This window comes from Sus scrofa, chromosome 11, assembly GCF_054392235.1.
Source record: "Sus scrofa isolate SSC_HxYL_T2T_F1_AM1 chromosome 11, Sscrofa_HxYL_maternal_Yorkshire_Landrace_v2.0, whole genome shotgun sequence".
Taxonomy (NCBI): domain Eukaryota; kingdom Metazoa; phylum Chordata; class Mammalia; order Artiodactyla; family Suidae; genus Sus; species Sus scrofa.
Genome location: NC_139393.1, coordinates 44,288,513 through 44,302,444, shown reverse-complemented (window position 1 = coordinate 44,302,444; position 13,932 = coordinate 44,288,513).

Below are 13,932 nucleotides of genomic sequence, written 5' to 3'. Positions count from 1 at the left end.
GCTATTTTTTAACCAACCCTTTTGCAATCTGCCCTCCCAATGGACAAATTGCATGGAAATTCTCAATCATATAAATGCTGCCATTTTCTGACACACCCAATCCAAAGTGGACTTTACTTCCACACTCTTTGTCCAAAATTACCCAATGAAAGACCAAATCTAGTTACACGTTCTTTCTGAGACTTGCTGCAATTCCCTTATAGTGTGTGTTCTCACTCTACAAGTACTAATGAATTCATTTGTTCATCTACAAGTGTGTTATCTGTAACATTTGCCTAGAAGACATTATCAGAGTGCTTTTTTTTTTTTTAATGGACGGAGCACTTTTTCAGTTTACTTTAAGTGATGAACTAAACTATAAAGAAATTTAAAAAGATAGTTAGAAAAACAAAGATTTAGGAAGTATTTCCTTTCATTAATATTTGTTTTTACTTGGCACCTTCTCAGTGATATATAAGAACCCTCTGTTAACCTAGGTGTATGTAGCTATTTTAACTTTGCAGATACTCAAAAACCTCATCTTTTCCTGCATCCTCATAAAAATGTAAATATCCTCTGTTCCTCAGTGTTATCTCAAGTTAGATGGTTATAACTATTTTGATGGTTGTATATGTCACTCAAGATCTTTGGGGGAAGTGACTCACTTTAAAGGATTTCCTCTGTTGATGGCAATGAATTTTCAGCACATGAGGAGTCATGGGGAAGATATAAAAGAAATTTGGGAGAATCACAGGATACAGGAAGATCTTCTTTCACATGAAGTAAGCATTGATACTAGTGACAGAACTTGTAAGTATAATCAAGTCAAAAAATCTTTAATCCTGGAGATGCTTTATGTTCCATCTACTTCAAGTCTCTAATTTCATATGTGGGAAAAATCATTATTTTTTATGGCTGAGTAGTATTCTATCTTGTACATGTACCACATCTTCTTAATCCACTCATTTGTCAATGGACATTAAGGTTGTTTCCATGTCTTGGCTATTGTGAATAGTGCTGCTATGAACGTGCAGTATTATGTAAATTTTTGAATTGTTGTTTTGTCTGGATATAGGCCCAGAAGGGTGATTGCTGGGTCATATAGTAGTTCTATATTTAGTTTTCTGAGGAAACTCCATATTGATTTCCATAGTGGTTGTACCAATTTACATTCCCACCAACAGTGTGGGACAGTTCCCTTTTCTCCACACCTTCTCCAGCATTTATTTGTAAACTTATTAATGATAGGCATGCTGAGTGGTGTGAGAGGTTACCTCATTGCAGTTTTAATTTGCATTTCTATAATAATTAGTGATTTTGAGCATTTTTTCATGTGCCTGCTGGACATCCATATGTCTTATTTGGAGAAATGTCTATTTAGGTCTTCTGCCCATTTTTTGGTTGGGATTTTTTTGTTGTTGTTGAGTATTATGAATTGTTTGTATATTTTTAGATTAAGCTCTTGTCAGTTTCATTGTTTGGAACTATTTTCTCTTATTCTTTAGTTTGTCTTTTTGTTTTGTTTTGTTTTTGTTTTTGTTGTTTATTTTTTTGTGGTTTCCTTTGCTATGAAAAACCTTATAAGTTTGATTAGGTCCCATTTATTTATTTTTGTTTTTATGTCTATTGCCTTGGGAGATTGACCTAAGAAAACATTTGTATGATTGATATTAGAGAATGTTTGGTCTATGCTTTCTTCTAGGAGTTTTTTTGGTGTCATTTCTTATAAATCCTTAAGCCATTTTGAGTTTATATCTTTGCATGGTGTGAGGGTGTCTTCTAATGTCATTGATTTACTTGAAGCTATTCAGTTTGGCCAGCATCACTTGTTGAAGAGATTTTTCCCATTTTGTATTGTTGCTTTCTTTGTTGAAGATTAATTAATGTTAGGTGTCTGGGTTTATTTCTGGGCTCTCTATTTTGTTCCATTTATCCATATGTCCATTTTTGTATGAGTACCATGCTATCTTGATTACTTTAGCTTTCTAACATTGTCTGAAGTCTGGGAGAATTATACCTCCTGCTTTTTTTTTCCTTTGGGATTGCTTCGGCAATTCTCATTCTATGAGAATGGTTTCATAGAAATTTCTGGATTATTTGTTCTAGTTCTGTGAAAAATGTCATGGGTAATTTGATAGGTAGTTTAATGTGATATTAAATCTGTAGATTGCTTTGGGTTGTATGTCTATTTTAACACTATTTTTTATTTATTGGTCCTTTTGCCATTTCTTGGGCTTCTCCCATGGCATATGGAGGTTCCCAAGCTAGGGATTGAATAGGAGCTGTAGCTGCCAGCCTACACCAGGGCCACAATAACGCAGGATCTGAGCCGTGTCTGCAACCTACACCACAGCTCACAGCAATGCTGGATCCTTAACCCATTGAGCGAGGCCAGGGATCGAACCCGCAACTTCATGGTTCCTAGTCGGATTTGTTAACCACTGAGCTACAACAGGAACTCTTTAATACTATTTATTCTTCCAATCTTTGAGCATGGGATATCTTTCCATTTCATTGAATCCTGAAAGACTTTTAAGTCAGAAATTTAAAATACAGTTACTGGTATTAATTTCATTATGATTTTTTTACTGTTGAACATGTAAGTGACTCTAAATTCCCTGGATTCATTGAACAAGTTTATTCTTCTTCATATTTATTGCACGGGATAATATTTAGTTTTCAAAGGAGCAATAAAAATCTCTAGCAGATTGATATATTATGAAGTGCTCACTTTCTAATTGTTTCAATGGATGATCCTTTCTACTTAGAAAATCTCATCCCATCAGTGATTAATTGCTGTGACTATTGACATAAATCTCTAAGGAAATAATGTTTCCATAAATTGGATTTTTCTTTACAATTGTGATAAAATAGTTATGTTTATTTGGGAAATTGCTATAATGGAAGATATTTAAAAGTAAATGATACACAATTTTGTTTTCTGCATTCCTTAACTACCTAGAGATATTTCAACATCTATTAACATATTTTATTATCCTTTGTGATTAGAACTCTAAACTTTGAAACATGATCAACTAATGATTTTAAATTACTTAATTGCCAACTTATTTATTTAACCTACAAAATGATCATTTAACCTGTTTTTTACAAGTTACACTCGTACAATATTAATTTTTTTGTCTCTGCAGAATGTAACTAATAAGTGAATTGAAATATATTGATCTATGTAATATCTAAGGCACCCATGTAGATGCTAAACATTTATCAGGGAAGAAAACAGATGTAGTCTATGCCCTTGTGTATCTTACTATCTGGTGGAAAATTTTAACACTTAGGAGCTAAACTAGTGTGGAATAACTGAAGTTTGATCTGAGAACTAACTGTTAAGCTAAGATCAATAGGATAAGTTTCAGTTACAGTTAATATAGTATAAGAGAGTGAATGAAGGAAACTTTCTTTCAAATAAAATTGGGTGAAGGCTTATACTTTAGTGAAAATTTAACACATTCTAAAAAGTAAGAGATTTTTTGATGAATTGAGTAATGTAGGAAAAAATGAGAAGGTAGACTGATCAGTAGGACAAGCTTCAAATTGTGAAGTTGATGTATGGCAAGGACAATGGGAATTCACTAAAGCATTTTTAAAATAGAAGTGACCTATTCTGCTTTATAATTTTTTAAAATGATCATAGATATAGAATGGATTACAAAAATTAAGATCTAGTGAGATATACTCTAGTTAATATATAATGGAAAAAGAGATGAGCTCTTTAGAGGGTAAAAAGCAGTGGACAGTTTCAAAATATATAGGAGGAACACTCATGATCAGATGGTAAGTTGAAATGGATTGATGGATAGTGAACAGAGCAGGATATTTAAAATTTAGTCCATTATGATTGAGTTGACAATACATTATTTTGGAATCAATGAGATCTCTTGGTTGTTAGGACTGAAAAATTGGGCAAATGGTGCTAACTCAATGAAAAGCAGTGTTGAATAAAAAGAGAAGACTCATAGTGTGGCACCATCTACAGAAGAAACATTGAAGGAATATTCTGGGAGGTGGAAGGAAACAAAGAGTGAAATATTAATTATATATAGCAACCAAAGAGTGGTTGCCAAAGAAATATACAGTAAAGGAAATGCAGTTAAGTTTGTCAAACAGGGAAGGAACAAGATGGCAGAGAAGTAAGGCATGCTCAACTTCTCCCACAAAAACATCAAAAAAAACATATCTACATGTAAAAAAATTCACACAGAACATCTACTGAATGCAGGCAGAAGAACTTAAGCCTCCAAAAAGGGCAAGAAACCCTCCACATAACTGGGTAGAAAAAAAGAGAGAGAGAGAAAGGGAGTCAGGATGGGGCTGGCACTCCTGAGAGGGACCTGTGAAAGAGAAAAGGAACCCACATCCAGGGAAGCCACCTAACTGATGTGGATATCAGCTGAGATGGAGGGACCTCAGAGTCACTAAGAAAAGCACAGCAGCAGGACTGAGGAGGGCAAAGAGTGAGAGCTGCACAGATAATCTGCATCACCACCCCAGCCACCACAGCCTGAGATGCTCAGGTGGGGGCTGGGTGCTGAGACTCAGGTTCCAGAGGAAAGTTCCAGGGAGAGGACTAGGGTTGGCTGTGTGGAGAGAGCCTGAGGGGCTAGGGAGTGGTGTGCCACAGACTGGGGAGCAGAATGCCACAGCCAAGGGAAGCTGGGAGGAGGTCTGGGCCCACAGGAGAAGCAAGGCACCATTGTTGGGGAGGACAAGAGGAGGAGGGGCAGACCACCATAGAAATCTCTTTCCCTGCACATGTGCAGGCTCTCAGAGGGTAGGGTGCCTCTGGTACAGGCTATGGGTGGTGAGAGGCCACTTGCTTGGGCTACAGGATACTGGGTAGCTCTTGTATGGGCAATGGGTGGCTGGGCACCTCTTGTGATGGCTAAGGACAGCAGGGTGCTACACATGATGCAGTGCTTCTTGTGTGATCTGCAGGGAGCAGGGAAACCACAGCAGTCTTCTCAGAAACGAGAGAGAGGCATGGCCTGCCAGCACTAGAGGGCGGTGAACAGAGTTTACCTGTGGTCCCAGTCACTTCAGAGGTTGACAAAAAAGAGGGCATTGCAAAAGAACACTACCCATTGTTGCTCTCACTCCCCTGGGAACACACCCACCTTACTGCTGCCACTGCCAAACACTCCAGATAGTTACCACACTTGATAGAAGAGCTAGCTAGCATCAACAAGTCAAAGGACAATGAGCGTTAGCAAGGAAGTAGAGTAAAGGGAACCTTCATACACTCTTGATAGGAATATAAATTGATGTAAGTATTATGAAAAATTGAAAATAAATATAGCCAAAGTAAATGAAGTTCTTGAAGAGCTATCTGCACTCCCATGTTTATTGCAGCATTATTTACAATAGCTAAGATATGGAAACTGCTTAAGTATTCATTAATGGGTGAGTAAATATGAAAAATGTAATCTCTAGATATAATATTTCACAGTTTTAAAATAATACTTTGTGTATTTTCTAGAAATATGAAATATATTCCACACTTTGTATAAAATAATTACAAAATATTTAAAATACCACAAAATATGTGATACAAAAATATATTTTATATAAAATAATATATACTTATAAATATGAAAATATGTTTTATATATTCTTCAGCCTTGAAAAATAAATCTTGTTTTCAAAAACATGAATGAACCTGAATATATAAGGTTAAATAAGTCAGAAAAAAAAATCCTGCATTGTCTTTCTTATATGTGGAATCTATAAAAGTTAAACTAATAGAAGGAGATATGTAGAATAGTGAGTGCCAGAACTGGAGGATGTGAGTAATGGAGATGGTGTCAAAAGGTACAAACTTTCCATTGTAAGATAAGTAAGTTTCCAGAGGACTAATTAACAGCACAATGACTATAGTTAACAAAAATGTGTTGTATGCAAAATTTGCTAAAAGAGTAGATTTTAGGTGTTTCAGTATTCTCATTAAAAAAGTAAAGGTAGGAGTTCTTGCTGTGGCTCAGTGGAAATTAATCTGACTAGTATCCACAAGAACTTGGGTTTGATCCATGGCCTTGCTCAGTGGGTCAGATATCCAGCATTGCTGTGCGCTATGGTGTAGGCTGCAGATGCAGCTTGGATCCTGTGTTGCTGTGGCTGTGGCATAGGCCAGCAGCTGTAGCTCAGATTTGACTCTTATCATGGGAACTTCCATATGCCCTGGGTGTGGTCCTAAAAAAGCAAAAAAAGAAAAAAAAAGTAAAGATAACTATGTGAGATGATATGTTAATTAACCTGATTGTGGTATAATTTCACAATATATAACATCACCATGTACACTTTATGTATATACAATTTTTATTTCTCAATTGTACACAAATAAAGCTATGGTAAAGGAAGGTATATGAAAATGCAAGGGTGTTTGTGTATTTGCAGAAGAAATTGCTTTTTAATTTTTTTTCTGGTAAGTGATAAGGTCAGTCTTTTGCTGACAATGTGTGAGCGAGAGAGTTCTAAAATTTAGGAGAACAATGAAGTGAAATAACAACTATTTCATACCTACCAGAAGGTTACCACTTAAAAACTAATATAATTAAATGTAAGTATGGATGTGGAGCAACTTGCATCATTGATATTCTTCTGGTCAGAATATAAGATAAAATAATCATTTTAAAAAATATTTGGCAGCTTATTTAAATTTAAACATATATGTCTTTATCATTTCCCAGCAATTCTACACTTCAGCATTCACACAACAGAAATTAAACACATACTATAAAAAAACTGGCAAGAGAATATTCATATCATTCATAATCAAAATCATCAAAAACAAAGATAAACCAAATATCCACCCATAAACAATATATAAAAATTATAATACCATAACATAGTGAATTAGTATTCAATGATGAAGACAAAAATATTAAGATGTAATGAAACAATTCAGATGAATCTCAAAAGCAATTCATTGAGTTAAAGCAGTCAAAAAAAAAGAATATATGCAATATAATTCCACTTATCTGAAATACTACAATAGTGTAGGCAAAATTTATCTATAACAATAGAAAAAAATTGATTGCTTCAATAATGTTCATAAACCTGTAGCCAAAAAAAAAAAAGAAAAAGAAAAGAGAGAGAGAAAGAAGAAATGAAATAGAAGACATCACTGCAGATACCATGGACATTAAAACAAAACAAAAAAAGATTAAAAACAGTTTTTTAATTACGTAAATGGAATATACCAATTCCTTGAAAGACACAATCTGCCAAAACTCATACAAGAAAAGAAAGACAATCTAAATAAGCTTATATTTATTAAAGAAATTAAATCAAGAATTAACAACTTTTCAAAACATAAAACTCCAAATAAAGATGGGTTTATTGTTGAATTCTACCAAACATTTAAAAATAATAATATCAATTATCTATAGTCTCTTCCAGAAGATAGAATTAGAGGGGAACATTCTTAATTCACTCTTTGAGGTCAGCCTTACCCTAATGCCAACACCAGAAAGCAGTTCTCTGATAGGAGAGCTGTAAAGATGAGTAGGTGGATGTTCCTGAAAACATGGATGGTTCTTTAAGGCCAGCATCCCTACTGACTGCTGAGGCCTTTCTGACTGGTACCCAAGTCAAAAAATATTTTATTAGCATTCCTGCCCTTAAGTATATGATCTTCATAATTTAAAAAAGTACTAATAATTATGTTTTATTTATAACAATATCATTGTCATTATTATTGTGTATCTGGTACAATTTGCATCATTTTAAAAGAAATACTTACACGGATTATTTTATGAAAGAAAATCTTTAAGCGCATATACACTTTTGAGAATAATCTGGTTTGTTTTAGCACTGTAAGTGATCTAACAAAATGATATACAATATCTAAGGTGTGTCTCTGTCTGACACATAGATGATGACATCATGATTTTTCTAACCGGCCTTTGACCTACATTATCCATCAATCAGCAAGAAATCATAATATTCATTCATTCAGCAACAGAGATGAAAAATCCCAGTACCTATTGCAAACCTTGTTTTTTTAAAGAGGATATTGTCCTTAAAATGTGATTTAAAATCACAGTCAAACCTGTATTTTAAACACATGATCAACTGTATATTTTTTTCTAATCTTTAAATCTTTAAAGATCAGATAGAAATATATTTAAACCTAGATTTCTAAATAAGCAAAATTGCATAATTCGAAATAACATAATTTAGTGTTTGAGCACACTTTAGGTCTTTTGTGCTTTTGTTTCAGGTCTTTTTTGCCACAGCATACCATCATATGCCGTATTTTATCTCCCTTTCACCCCCCCACCCCCCAGTATGTCTCTCTCTCTCATCTATTGTTTTCCTTTCTTACTCTGCGGAATAGGAAAATACTATTAATCTTCTAGTATACTAGGACTTGAAAATATTTTCTATGTAACTTGTTATAAATTGAATTGACTGTTTCCCAAGGATGTGCTGTGTTTTTACCTTGTTTGTGATACGTGTGATGCTATTGTAACTATCAACTCAAATATCACATAAACTGGTAAAATATTGGTGTAAATATATTTTTTCTCTGAAAGAAATTTAATTTTTATGTATATTACTAATAGAATTAAATGCAACCATTACTGAATATGGGGATAAAGTAATGGTCAAATACTGAAATGACTGACAATATTTTTTTCTCAGAATGCTTCATAAATATATTTTAATTTTGTATTCCAATTTGAATATATGGAGACAAATTTCTGATGTTATGTTAGGGGCATATTTTATACAATAAATTATTGTTTGTCCACAAGCAAAGGACACATTAAAATAGGAACCTCAGCTTTAAATCAAATACCGAGTCAATTCACTTGTATGATTATTTTTTCTTTTTTCCTTATTTAAAGTTTTATTGAAGTATTATTTACAGTGTTGTGATAATTTCTGCTGTACAAAAAAGTGATTCAGTTATGCATGTACACACAACCATCTTTTTCAGATTTTTACCCAAATAGATTATCACAGAATGCAGCAGGTTACTTTTTTTACAATGTTGTGCTATTTTTATGATATCTGATTTACCACTTTAGAAAAGAAATTGTTCTCAATACAATAAATCCTAATAACAAAAAAAGGGCTTCTATATTGTATGTATTTTCAAAAACAAATTATAGATATTTTGTGTAGCATCTTCTTTTCATGCAGCAATATATTATTGTGTATTTGTTTTTGCTTTGAAAGATTGATATGTGCTTATTATGTAGAATTTAAGTGACTTGGAAAAGTACAAAATTATAAACGAAGGAGATGTTATTTTATAAGATAGTACTTTTACTTAGGAAAAATTAGATTATACAAAATATTAAGAAGCTGGCATTGTTCAGTTAGAATGCTTGTGTATAATACTTACAAATACATAATAAAATAGTGTATGGTGTAAAATGATTATCTAGTAATAACGCAGTTAAAATTAGGACTGTACTTCTTGCCAATATGTCCTCTCACTTCAGAAAAACCTAAGAATTATATTGCTATAAATTGCCATGAATTATAAGAATTGTATTCTCAATTTTTTAAAAAAATCACATTAACTACTTAATATTAGTTCCAAATATCAATCTACTGAATGTTAAAGGACACACTTTTTATACCTTTGTGGTTTATTAATTTTTATTTACTACTTTTTAAATTTTTTATTTTTATTATTATTTTTAATAGCTATTTCCCCAATACAATTTTTTTTTCTACTGTACAGAATGGTGATCCAGTTATACATACATGTATACATTCTATTTTTGCACATTGTCATGCTCCATCATAAGTGAATAGACAGACTTCCCAGTGCTACACAGCAGGATCTCATTGCTAATCCATCACAAAGACAATAGTTTGTATCCATTTTCCCCAAGTTCCCCAACTACCCAACTCCCTCCCCTTCCCCCTTGGCAACCTCAAGTCTATTCTCCAAGTCCATGATTTTCTTTTCTGTACTTTTATGCCTTATATTAGACCACCAGTCATGAGTGAGCTCATATGATATTTGTCTTTCTCTTTCTGACTTATTTCGCTCAGTATGAGAGTTTCTAGTTCCATCCGTGTTGCTGCAATGGCATTATTTCATTCTTTTTTTATGGCTGGTAGTATTCCATTGTGTATATATACCACATCTTCCTAATCCAATCATTTGTCGGTGGACATCCGGGTTATTTCAATGTCTTGGCTATTGTGAATAGTGCTGCAATGAACAGGCAGGTGCATGTGTCTTTTTTAAGGAAAGTTTTGTCCAGATATATGCCCAAGAGTGGGATTGCTGGGTCATATGGTAGTTCTATGTATAGATTTCTAAGGTATCTCCATACTGTTCTCCAGAGTGGTTGTACCAGCTTACATTCCCACCAGCAGTGCAGGAGGGTTCCCATTTCTCCACACCCCCTCCAGCCCTTGTTATTTGTGGACTTATTAATGATGGCCTTTCTGCCTGGTGTGAGGTGGTATCTCATGGTAGTTTAGATTTGCATTTCTCTAATAATCAGGGATGTTGAGCATTTTTTCATGTGCTTATTGGCCATCTGTACATCATCCTTGGAGAAATGTCTATTCAGGTCCTTTACCCATTTTTCCATTGGGTTGTTGGCTTTTTTCTCTTGAGTTGTGTAAGTTGCTTGTATATTCTAGAGATTAAGCCCTTGTCCAATGCATCATTTGACACTATTTTCTCCAATCCTATAAATTGTCTTTTTGTTTTCTTTAGTAATTGGTATGTTCAGTTGTTTTATGTCTTCTTGGTTCAGATTTGGCAGGCTGTAAGAATCTAGAAAATTTTCCATTTCTTCCAGATTTTCAAATTCGTTGGCATACAATTGTTACTTTGATTTGATTTTGAGATCATACTGTTTTGACCAAAGCTGGGTAAACCAGTTTCATCCCAATTCCTTCAAGAACAGAGACTGATTGACTGAAATTGTGCAGGTTTTTCAGCTGTCAGCCCAGTCATTTGGAATACGACCATTTCGTTGGAACTGATTGAAAAGCCTTTGACCTGGCCCCTCCAACACTGGGTTATTCTTAGAAGTGGTTAGTGTTAGGCCCGCAGTCTGTTTGAGCTTCAAACTGTTTGAATTGATCTTCTCAAACTGTAAGCTATTTAGGCAGTTCAAAAAAAAATTTTTTTTTTCTTTTTACCTTAGAGAAAAACTTCTGAGAAATGAGATCTCAGCCATCTAAATGTTTTGTGGGCATATCCCACACCCCAGCCACAGGGGACTTTGGCCAAATTTATGTTTCTAAACTACTGAACATGGTCCTCATGTGCATTTCTGAGTAAATGGATTGACTTGACAAAAGGCAATTTAGATATCTATGGCCATTATGGGTAACTTTTGATCCCCAAACATAATTTTCTTGTAATGGATTATAATAGAAAAAAATCCCAGAAGTGAATGGAATCAACTAGTATTTTGAGGCTTTCCAACATTATCAGGAGTTTAAAATTGCCTCTCTCCAAAATAAGATTTTAAGATTAGCTGAGACAAATGAACAATTAAAAAAAGATAAAATAGCTTCGAAAGACTCAGGCTGTTTTTCTGTCTTGTCTCAGCCTCCATCTCTGCCGCCATCTTTTGTCCCCTCTCCCTCAGCAACTCTTGATCAAACTCTCAGTGGGAAGATGAAACACACACACAAGAAAACTTTCCTCATATCTGACCAAGCTTCTGAATTGGTAAATGTACTATATTAAATTTACTTCCACTTATTCAGGGACCATAACCAAAGCCTGAATTCCTTCAAATTTCAGATTATTATTCTAGTCGACTTGGGGCAAATTTTAATTCTGATAGATACATTAGTCAGTCTTTCCTGATCATTTAAAGATAATATCATACAATAGAAATATGACTAAAATGAATATTAAAATATCAGAGAAATCATATATGTATCAAAGTAAAGAAATGGCATTCATTCTAAACTTGTACCCTCCAAAGGTGATTTTAAATACCAAGTTACTGACTTTTGGTAGTGGGTATACACTAATATTCCTGAGCCACTGATTTCTTACCTCTGAAATGGAGTTAATATGCATGAGTATCAAATCTAATATCCCAGAACTAAATAAATTTTAAAAGCATATGAGCACTGAGAGTTCCCACTGTGGTGCAGTGGAAGCAAATCCAACTAGTATCCATGAGGATTCAGGTTCAATCCCTGTCCTTTCTCCATGGGTTGAGGATCCAACATTGCCATGAGCTGTGGTGTAGGTCACAGATGCAGCTTAGATCCCTCACTGCCATGGCTGTGGCATAGGCCAGCATCTGTAGCTCCAATTCAACCCTTAGCCTGGGAACTTCCATATGTCACAAAAGAGGTTAAAAAAAAAATGTACGTGAGCACTTAACAACTTTTGAACTTAACTGTACCAAGAGTATAATAGAAGACAATTTTTTACTTTGTAAATTATTTATATAACTATTTGGAATACTTTTAGACGTGAATATAGTCATTTGCCACTAATTAACATTATGATAAAATCTGTATATTCCTGGTTGAATAGTTCATATGCATATATTTTTAAGATAATATGTCTTTAACATTAATAATTTAACACTATGGTATATTAACAATGAATCACTAAATGAATAAACTATTTTTAGCTTTTTAATTATTTTGAATTCCTATCCAAAGGCTAATATCCCATAGGTCAGCTCTTAAAATTCACAGTTTGTGAACCTGAATTGTTTGCTGTCTGTGAAATTTACTGGCTCTGATTGTTTAATGAACTGTCATTCTCCTCCTGCTTAAAGAATTAGTCAAAGTTGTGAACATTACTGAAACTCATCTGGGACATCAGAAGGTAGAAATAAAAATAATGAGCAAGGACTTTTTAATAATGTGTAGTTCCCACCTAATCTAGAAGTACAAGTATACAGGTGAGATAAAAACCATGTTTATATTAAAATATTCACAAAGAAAAACTGAAAAATAGAAAGGGCCAACTTAAAGAAGAAAAGTAAAGCTTTGGAAAATCCTCAGCCTTGAATTCTATTACTATCATCTCTGTGAAGTAGTTTGAGCAATTTTAATTTAAAAGGATATATATATTTTTCATATTCTCTGCCTCATTTCTATCTTTCCTCCTCTTGATTCTGAGGGTTTGTGCTTATCAATAAACATTGTCAGTAAATTTTTGATTCCATATCTCTGTTCTAGGGAGCTCAAAGTAAGACACAACAGTGTGTCATTAAATATTATAATGCATTTATTGGTAGAATTATTATTTTATTCATATTATTTATCAAAAACATAGCAGTCCATATTACGGTTAAATGTGAGAAAATTTTCAGTGAAATTATTTTCTACAACACTATTTATACAAAATGTAGAAATCATAATGTAATCTATACTGAAGATAGAATTTACTAATAAATAAAATTATTATTTTTTATTTTCAAAGTCATAAGCAAATAGATAAATTTAAATCGATGATAGACATATTTACTATGCCTAACTGCAAATATTTCCCAAAAAATACTTTCAAAGAGGAGTCCATAAGATGTGTTTGTATTGGAAAATATAGTCTGATTAAAATTTTTAAAAATAAGGTTCAAAGAAAATTTTAACATTTTTATGGAAAAATACATGTATCTGTTTAAACAATTTCTATTGAAAGCAATGTATATTATGAATATTTTAAATTTCTATCAATTTTCTCCTTTTTTTGATTTTCACATTATTTTGCAAATTATTTCTGTCTTAAGCATTCTACGTACCCTTGATCAAAAAACAGATTCAAGACTCTTCAGTTTAAAAGTGCAATAAATAAGCAAAAAGAATATAGAAAACAAAAAATTATTTGCTTGTCCCCAAAATCATAGTTCCTATATTAAACATGCATAAAACACTTTTCTTGCCCCAAATCATAGATCCTATACCTAGACAGATATTTTTAAAAATGTAAATATACATTTACAAATATTTGAGATCTGCAAATTTTGTCTT